The sequence below is a fragment of the Sceloporus undulatus genome, chromosome 2, assembly GCF_019175285.1.
Source record: "Sceloporus undulatus isolate JIND9_A2432 ecotype Alabama chromosome 2, SceUnd_v1.1, whole genome shotgun sequence".
Lineage (NCBI taxonomy): Eukaryota > Metazoa > Chordata > Lepidosauria > Squamata > Phrynosomatidae > Sceloporus > Sceloporus undulatus.
Window position 1 is genome coordinate 192,261,328 of NC_056523.1, and position 9,641 is coordinate 192,270,968.

At 43.9% G+C, this 9,641-nt stretch overlaps 1 protein-coding gene across 3 annotated transcripts in view; it reads right to left on the minus strand.

Annotated features, from left to right (window-relative positions):
• The window catches only part of LOC121922101 (deoxyribonuclease-1-like 1), a 31,435-nt gene extending 22,428 nt beyond the window's left edge, over window positions 1–9,007 (minus strand). For 2 of the 3 annotated variants that reach the window (XM_042451054.1, XM_042451053.1), the window contains exon 1: window positions 8,588–9,007. The gene's annotated coding sequence lies outside the window, so the exon portion shown is untranslated. The remainder of the gene's footprint in view (window positions 1–8,587) is intronic. The other variant, XM_042451055.1, reaches the window with a different exon arrangement.
• Between the last annotated feature and the right edge of the window lie 634 nt (window positions 9,008–9,641).

Genomic DNA, 9,641 nt, shown 5'->3' on the forward strand with positions numbered 1-9,641 from the left:
AAAAAAAATGGCAAGAAGATGGCAAGGTCAAGCAGAGAACAACACTGTGGTTTCCAAAACCCTGCAAGACATGACTTTGTACGACATCAAGCCATTTGGTGGTGATGGTGGTTTGTTTTTTAGGGGTTTTCTTCTTTCCTGTATTAACAGGCCATGGAAAGATGTTCTAGGGCACGAAATAGTTTCATAGTTGCTGGTATGTTGAAGATGGAACTCCACAAACCTATGGGAAAATTTTGCAAGATTTGTGATAATTTCGTAAGAGAAAATGCATCAGAATGACTTAAAAACAGAAACTATCAGCCTAGTCTTGACTAGTCTGACTGCAAATAAACACACACATTTCCAAATTTCCTCCAAACTCTCTTCCTTCTTACTTAATGCCATTGTAACCTCCACACCACATCTCCTTTCATTGGAATCACTTCTTCCAAACTGGCTCCAAAGTCTGGTTTGCTTGCTGGTCTGCAAAACTTTAGAGTCAATCAAGTGAAGCTTCATGAAGCCCTCCTTACGGCTGGTAGATATAAACCCCTGAAGCTATGTTCCTTCAGATGCAGTAGTTGGGTTGGCTTCATTACCAAGAGGGAATCTTTGCTCCCAGAAACATGAGTTTTCTTCAGCCCCAAAGGCCATGCTGTCCAGGTAAACTTAGTCCTCCAGGTGAGGATTCTCCACTTCACCTCTGGTCCAAGAACGCTTCCTCCATTTTTTGTGCAAACCGATAGCTGTGCAAAGATGCTTCTTCTCCTCCATCTTGCAGACTTGGATAATTTTATTTGTATACTGCTTTTCCATAGATCAAAGCGGTTTACAGACCATATAAAAAACCATTAAAAACATCTCATAAAAATAGATAAAATCCACTAATACAAATTATACAAAATCTGAACACAATCATTCAACAGGGTAAGGCAGAGAATCGATGGGAATGGGAATACACAGCTTCATTTTACAGAGAAGAAGGCTTGACAGAAGAGGAAGGTTTTGAACCTCTTTTAAAATATTACCAGGGAGGTCACAAAACGGAGCTCCTCGGGGAGACCATTCCAAATTTGTGGGGCCACCACTGAATAGAATGACAACAGAAGGACTGAAGCACTATTATACAAGAAAGCTGAGAATATGTAGCTGCAGCATCCCATCATGTACAACAAGGTGAAGCAAAAGTTTAATTTCTGGAAGCCATTTGCAATCTCACCCTTTTCTTTTCAGTCACTATAAACATCCCATAATAAATGGTTTTTATTGCTGTATATCAGGTTTCTGCAGATAAATGTGGAGAGGTCATCGAGGACGCCCATTAATTCATACAAATATCTTAACAGGTATTAACTTTAAAAAAAAGTCAAGGGATGTACAAGAATGAAACCTGTGAATGTAGAACATTTAAGAATGATGGAGAACATCTCAACAGATGTTGTTATTATTATTATTTATCTTTAGTTTGGTTCAACTTGTGGCTGCATCAGTGCATTAGTGCTTTGCAAATGCTGCCATTTTTATGTGGAATGCATTTAAAACTTTCTGACATTCCTGAGTGTTTTGTGCAATTTCAAACTTGATGCAAACTGCTTTCAAATTTTTCTTTTTATTATTTATGAGCATCTTGAGTTATGAGCCAAAATAGCAACATTTCTAAGACTTGGATTATTATTATTATTATTATTATTATTATTAACCTTTATTTATGAAGCGCTGTAAATTTACACAGCGCTGTACATGCAATCTTTTTAGTTAGACAGTTCCCTGCCCTCAGGCTTACAATCTAAAAAGACATGACACAGAAGGAGAAGGGAGTGGTGGAGGGAAAGGGTAAGAGGTCCAGCAGTTCCTCTCAACCTCCGAGGCCTGGACCAAGGCAGATGGACTGAAGGGAGGGCTTGGCTTCATAATGGAAGGTTAATCTTCATCCAGGGAAAATACATACTCTCAAGTAGGATAATGCATATACAGTACATAGCAATACAGGAAATGGTTTGATAAACAGGCACCAAAACATCATCAAATAGTAAGCGACAATTATGCAATACCTGGGAAGGCTACTCTGAACAGGAAGGTTTTCAACTCTGTTTTGAAGCTGGTTAAAGAAGTGATGTCTCTTGCTCGCGGGGGAAGAAGGTTCCAGGTGGGAGGGGCAGCAAGTGAAAGGGGGCGAATCCGAGATGGGGAAGAGGAAATCCTGGGCTGAGACAGGAACCCTTGACTACCAGAACGGAGGGCCCTGGTGGGAGGGTGAGGAGAAAGAAGGTCTGATAAGTAAGGAGGTCCATGGAGGGCTTTAAACGTTGACAGCAGGAGCTTGTACTGAATACAGAAAGGGAGGGGGAGCCAGTGAAGGGATGCCAACACAGGAGAGATGTGGTCAGAGCGGTGGGTGGAAGTGATAATGCGTGCAGCTGAATGCTGGACAGAGACTAAAGGACGAAGGTGAGAAAGAGGAAGCCCAGCCAGGAGGATGTTACAGTAATCAAGTCGTGAGACCACTAGGGCATGGACCAGGATCTTGGCAGTAGAGGCAGAGAGATATGGTCGGATTTTGGCAATATTGTACAAAAAGAATCTACAAGCCTTGGCTGTGGTCTGGATCTGAGGGATACACGACAGAGAAGAGTCAAAGATAAAACCAAGACTGCGGGCTTGCTGGACTGGTTGAATAGAAATATTGTCCACAGAGACAGAAAAGAAGAGTGTTGAAGGGTGGGCTTAGGAGGAAAGACAAGAAGCTCCGTCTTGGACATGTTGAGTTTCAAACGCCGATGGCGCATCCACTGCGAGACAACTGTGAGACATGATGAAACTTGCTGTTCAAGCCTTGGAGAAAGGTCAGGGGCGGAAAGATACAACTGGGTGTCATCGGCATAGAGATGGTAGGAAAAACCAAAAGAGCTAATGAGTTTACCTAAGGACAGTGTGTAGAGAGAAAACAGAAGGGGACCCAGAACGGAGCCCTGGGGAACTCCAACAGATAAGGGAACAGGAGATGAAGTCTGACCACCTGCAACTACTGCAAAAGATCTGCCAGACAAATAAGATCGAAACCAGTCGAGAACAGAGTCTGAGAACCCAAGGTCAGAGAGTATGTCAATTAGGAGACAGTGATGAACAGTGTCAAAGGCTGCAGACAAATCAAGATGCTGTTCAAGCAATGATAGCCGAGGCCACAAATGTATTTAAAAGATTCATTTATATTTATGTAGTTACTGTTTCAGCTTCAAAATAATAACTTCCATTATGATGCACCTCTTGTTCTGTAGCAGTTAAAGTTTCAGCAGGGAATGGCAGCAGCTGAGCAATAAGGACCATGAATGGGACAGCCAATGGTTGAATATTTCATGCCTTTGTACTGGATCGATTTTCCAGGTTTCCTTCTAGGAAAGAAGAGAGGGTGGTTGTTTTTTTGTGGGATTTTCTGCCTCAGGTGCCCAAATGCCTTCATTCGCTTGGCTACCTTCACTTCCAGGAGTGGAGGGCGGCATTTGGAGGTTTGCTTCAGGCAGCAAAATCAATTGGGTCAGTGCTGGCAGGGTCAAGAGCAACTGGCAAGAGTAGGCCAACCCTTAGAAAGGAGAATAAAAGTAAAATAGGGGCTTGTGGAAAACAGTGATTCCTTTGGGAAGAGGAGAAGTCCCAAGAGAAAAACCAAAGACGATTCCAAATCTAGCACTGCTTCTGAGGTCCTCCCTTATGGAGTAAGAGTAATATTGATTGAAGTATATATAGATATAGATATGGTTTACTACAAGTTGGAGAATGCAACAACACACCAGTGTTTCATCCCTGCCTTTCAAATCAATACAGTCTGACATCTCTTTAACTGGCATGGCTCACTGCTATGGAATTCTGGGGTTTGCAGTTTGCTGTGGCACCTGGTATTTGTAGTCTGGTGCCACAACAAACCAGAAACCCTAGAATCTTATAGCACTGCACCATAGCATTTAAAGTGCGTTAATTATGCAGTGTAGATGAAGCCTGGGACATAATATGATGGTATCAAGTGGAAAGAGATTGAAAGAGAGCTCATCATGCCAATTTAGAATAGAGTGAAGGTGAATAAAGAAGAAGGAAAGAATGAGAAGAAGACTGAAAAGGGAAGGAAGGAAGAGACGGTTCAGAAATAAGAACAATCAGCTAATTAGAATGAAGGGGGCAAAGAACAAAACCAGAATAGGTAAGAGGAAAGAAAAAGGGCAACTGGAGAAGATGGCAGTAACCGACAAGGCCATGTTGGTAAAAAAAAAAAGGGGGAGAAAAAAAAGGCAGACCATGGTGAAGCTGCTCATAGATTTAAAGAGGCAGGGAAGCCAATGGCCGGAAGCTTCTTTTCCAGTGAGTGTTTGAACTCTAGTTGCTGGTCATACTGGATTGGTGGAATGGAATCATGGCTTCATGGTCCCCAATGTTCTAGTGTTCAATGGACTGGTATCAATGGTAAATCCTTAATATACATAGGCTTTTGGCTTTCCAAGGAATCATCCTCCAAGTGAATCTTTATTCCACTCCACTGTTGAAAATGCCTTGCTCCAATTTCTTGGCCATCTTACGAATGATGCTCCACCATATTTGCCAAAGGTGAGTGACGTCCATAGGCTTTTCAGTCCAATATCAGAGCAAGCTGGGAACATCTGAATGAGGCTGCATCCAACCAAAGCATTCTCTTTTTGTGTGAGTATTGTAAATATTGCATGTGAAGTTTTTATCTAATGAATTTATTATTGCGAAGAAGGAGAAGGGTGTGGGTTAAATCGATCGAGAAGCCCATCAAAGGGATTGTCCCCAGGTAAGAAATTATCAGGAATGAGCTTCTTGAACACTGAACATTTAAAAGCTGCTGATATATTTCAGAGGAAGGCCAAAACCTTTGGACCTATACCTGGAAGACTATGTGTAAAAGCTTGCATTGCATTTTTAGCAGTGAGGAGACCTCAAAAAGACAGCCAGCAGAACACCTAAGCAGCTCAGCCTCAACTGGATAAAATTCTTTGAGGAGCATTTAGTAAAAATAGCACACATAAACAACACTGCAATACTTTCAGCCAAACAATCACCAGGTATTATCTTGCTAGGAATGTACTTTTGTTAACCCAAGGTTTACAACTCAGAGGAAGCCTTCTTATTCCAATTATTTAATAATTGCTTGATCACTGTATTATCTTGCGGGTGAATCTTATTTGAGTCTTTATAGACACATGAACAACACTGCAATGCCTTCAGCCACAAGATGCGAGTTTTGTAGGAATGATTTTTTTTTAGCCTAAAGTTTCTAATACATCTCCGAGGAAGTCCTCTTATTCCAATTATTTAATGACTGATTGATCATTGTATTATCTTGCAGGTGAAGCTTATTTGAGCCCGCACTTTGCTTGTAATCCTGAAAGAAACTCTATCATCTTTTCTTTCTTCTCTTTACAGCATCCAGTTGGATCTTCATAAGAATTGAAAGGATGAAGACATTCCTAAGGAAACTTGTAGCTGAAGAAGGAAGACTTGAAGGAAATGGGACCACCCGACTTAGGTCATGGATCTGATGGGCGTGGTTTCCGATGCTGCGGAGCACAGAATCAGGAGCACTGGGAGCCGGGGGTGCTGAGGGCTAGCGATGTTGCCAGTGTGGGGGCGGCATTGATTCAGCATTCCCGGTGACATGGGGCGAAGATGCGCTCATGCGCATAGCCAGTGACTTTTAAGTGGTTATCAGGATACGGGCCAGTTCCCCCACTGTCATCCTGAATGCCTGGGCATGGCCAGGCGAATGGTGCATCGACCAACACAGGTTGGTGGATGTCAGATCCAGACCTCATGCTTTCTGGCCCACCCTCATGTGAGGTTTTGTATATTCAATAAAGTTGTGGCCTTCTTATTGCCAATATGTGTCTGCTCATTTTGTCCACCCGGCAACCCCTTCTCCTCTGCAAATAGTCGACAGAATCTCTTCCTCTCATCTCTTCTCCATGCAATTGCCCAACAACAAGTAATGAATCAAAATAACCAAAGGAGAAGTTCATTAAAATACAGATGAGTAATGCTCCCCGCAAAGCCCCTTTTGTTGGATCAATCCCATGCAATAGCCATTAATGTTTTGTCATTCACCAGGTCAATGTGAAAACCCGTGAATTCATGTAAACACCTTAACAGAAGTTATCTTCAAAGGACATTAGTGCAATTGAGAATGACGGGCAAGATCTTAACAGAAGTTAACTTCAAGAAAACTGTCACAAGGTGAGTGATTTCCAAAAAACAAATCCTGTGGATGCAGAACATTCAAAAATGAATGACATCTCAGAAGAAAGCCAAAAACCAATGGCCAACAAACCTGGGCAATATGGTGACAGCTTGTTTTCATGGATGAAATGCATCAGCAAGTTTAGGGGGAGAAGGAAGCAGCCAGGCCTTAAAAAGCATCAAAGAACCTTTTAAAAACCCACTGAGGTATTCGTACACCTCCTCCTTCCTGAGTGTTTCGCCATTTCTTTCCAATGTAGTCACTTTTGCTTGTAAGACTGAAGTAAACTTCATCGTCTATGTTTTCTTTGCTTTGCCGCATCCTGTGCGATCTTCAAAAGAATGCAGACTTTGATAAAGGAAAAAATAGCAAGCCAGGAAAAGCAAACACATCCTCCTCTTAAGTTTCCATCTGGCACAAGGTCCATATCCATAGTCCACTTATTGTGCTGATGAAGAAAGGAAGGAGGAAGAATGAAAGGGCAACTTAATGCGTCTCTCACTGGATTGATCCCATGCAACAGCCATGCAGGATTTATCAGTACATCACATTATAGCAAACAGGGAAGATGACATGAAGATGGCAAAGTCAAGCAGACAACAATGCCGCATTTCCCCAAACGCTGCAATATGCAAATTCATGTTTTATGTTGTTCGGTTTTTAGAGGTTCTCCTCTTTCCTGTGTTAACAGGACTTGAAAGGATATTCTAGGACACTGGTTCCCAACCTGGGTATCGTGATCCTCTTGGGGGTTGCTCAACTGTTTCACAGGGGTTGCCTTAGACCACCCTCAGAGCCCCAAACAAAAGGCTTCTAGCCTTTGCTGAAGGCTGCAGGGCAGCCACAGGCTTAGCAACTGCCCTCAACAATGGACTTGGAGGGGCAGTGGAGATGGATGGCTTTCTTCCTGTCTCAGAACATAGAGCTTGCAAAAAGAGGGACTGCACAGCCAATGAGTTCCGGTTGCACTTTGATCCACTGGGGGTTTCGGGGCTGGATTCTGTAAAGAGGGTTTGCATTACTATGCTCTGAAGCTGAGACAGTGTGACTTCTTGCCCAAGGTAAACCTATCATGGGGTAGCTGGGCTGAGTTCCCCAGAGTGGGTTTGCATTGCTATGCTCTGAAGCTAAGTACGATTTACAGTACGATTCATAACAGTAGCAAAATTACAGTTATGAAGGAGAAACAAAAATAATTTTATGGCTGGGGGTCACCACAACATGAGGAGCTGTATTAAAGGGTCACGGCATTAGGAAGGTTGGGAAGCACTGTTCTAGGACATGAAACATTTCATAGTCACTGATATGTTGGCGATGGGACTCCACAAACCTAGGGAACAATGACTAGAAATTTCCCCCCTAGATTTATGAAGATTTTATAAAGGAAAATGCATCAGAATGGTTAGGAACAGAAACCATCAGCCTAGCTTTGCCTGAACTGCATGCCAGTAAAAACACATTTCCAACTTCCCTCCAAACTGCCATTGTAACCTCCACATCACATCTCCTTTCCTTTGGACACACTTCTTCCAAACCAGCAAGGAAGCTTGATTTGCTTGGGCAATAAATCACACACTCTCAGCCCCAGGGGAAGGCAAGGCCAAGCTCCATTTCAACAAATCTTGCCAAGAAAACCTCACAATAGGTTCACTGACCTAGGGTCCCCATACGCTGGGAACGACTTGAAGGCACACAACAACACAACAACAGAAAACCATGCAAAGTTCATGGAAGTGCCACGGTTGACAGATGACTTAAACGTCACACACACAAGGTGTACACAACTAAGCTGACAGGTGGAGCAAAATAGCATGCATGCGCATTGCCCTTATCCAATGATCCAACCAGACCCTCAGGTTAGAGGCAGGAACAGATTATATTCCATAACATTGAGCCATGGCAGTTCAAGGTGATGTTACCCTGGATTACTTCTGGAGTGTGGATGCAGCCTTATAGTTATGTGAAGTAAGATATGGAACTCAATCCCCCCCAGTTGCTCATGATGTGTGTGTGTGGTGTATGTGTGTGTGGGAAGGAATCACATGCAATAATAATAATAATAATAATAATAATAATAATAATAATAATATAATCTGCTTCCCAGCCAGTGTGGTACAGTGATCTGAGTGTTGGACTACAACTCTGGACCAGGGTTCAAATCCAGGCTCATCCACAGAGACCCACAGGGTGACCTTGGGCAAGTCACACTCTCTCAGCCTCAGAGGCTGGCCATGGTAAGCCCCCTCTGAACAAATCATGCCAAGAAAACTACATGATAGGTGCACCACCTTAGGGTCACCATAAGTCAGAAACTACTTGCAGGCACACAACAGCAACAACAACAACAACACTCAGCTCACTTACAGATCGAGCCTGTTTACTCCGAGGGAATCCAGCTGGAGTTCAAAAGGGATCTTTGCATTCTCTGGATCCCCCTTCATCCATTCCTAGTTTGAAGGGTTTCAATAAGGCAGCAAAATATTTCATTGCAGGGACACAGGAAGGAGACGTAGCAGAAGCATTGGACTTTGCTGGAAGTCTCTCTCCTCGATCTTGCAGGATCGATCGGGGACCGGATCTGAGATCCACCCAGGGGGACCGATCCCTTTCAAGAGAGATCAGAAGTGATCCTCCTTAGTGGATCTCTCCTCCCAGGATGACACATGCCCAGAAGAGACGCCATCCAGGAAGGGCGGCTCCAGCGTGTGGGTTGTGTGTGTGTGTGTGTGTGTGTGTGTATTTGTCCCCCCCTCTTTTCAACTTCAGGATCCTTCCTCTCCCCCCAGATCCCTGTCCCTTTTGGCTCCCAGCAGCACTCCTTTTCTCACCTCCCCCCCAATCCAGCAACAAAGGAGCAGATTGAATCTAGTTTCGCAATCGAAGCGAAACTGGATGCAGGCCAGAGAGTGATCTCTCAGCCCTGAGGCTTGAAGTTGCAACCGAAACCGTAGCAGGACTGGTTTCTGCCTGGAGAGGTCCCCTGAGCATGTGCAGAGAGGGCCAGCCTGGATCACAGGGCCGCCCAAGTCAGGCTGCTGCCTGAAGCAGGGCAGCAAGGGTTGCTTGGGGTGAACTGCCCTCCTAGACTGATGGAGATCCTATGGATGAGACCTCTCCTAGAGCCCCTGTCCTCTGCCTCTCTGCTCAGGTCTTGCAAAGTCATTTCCAGGGACCTCTCTGACGGAGTCCATTCATCTGGCATGGGTTCTTCCCCTCTTTCTCCCTCTCTCTACCTTCCCCAACATCATTGTCTTTTCTAAGTGATTCCTGCCTTCTCAGGATGTGGCCAGTCTGACAGCTTCAGTTTGGTCATCCTGGCTTCCAGGGAGATTTTGGGTTGATCTGTTCTGGAATCCATTTATTTCATAGAATCATAGAGTGGGAAGATACCCCTAAAGGCCAACCAGTCCAACTCCCC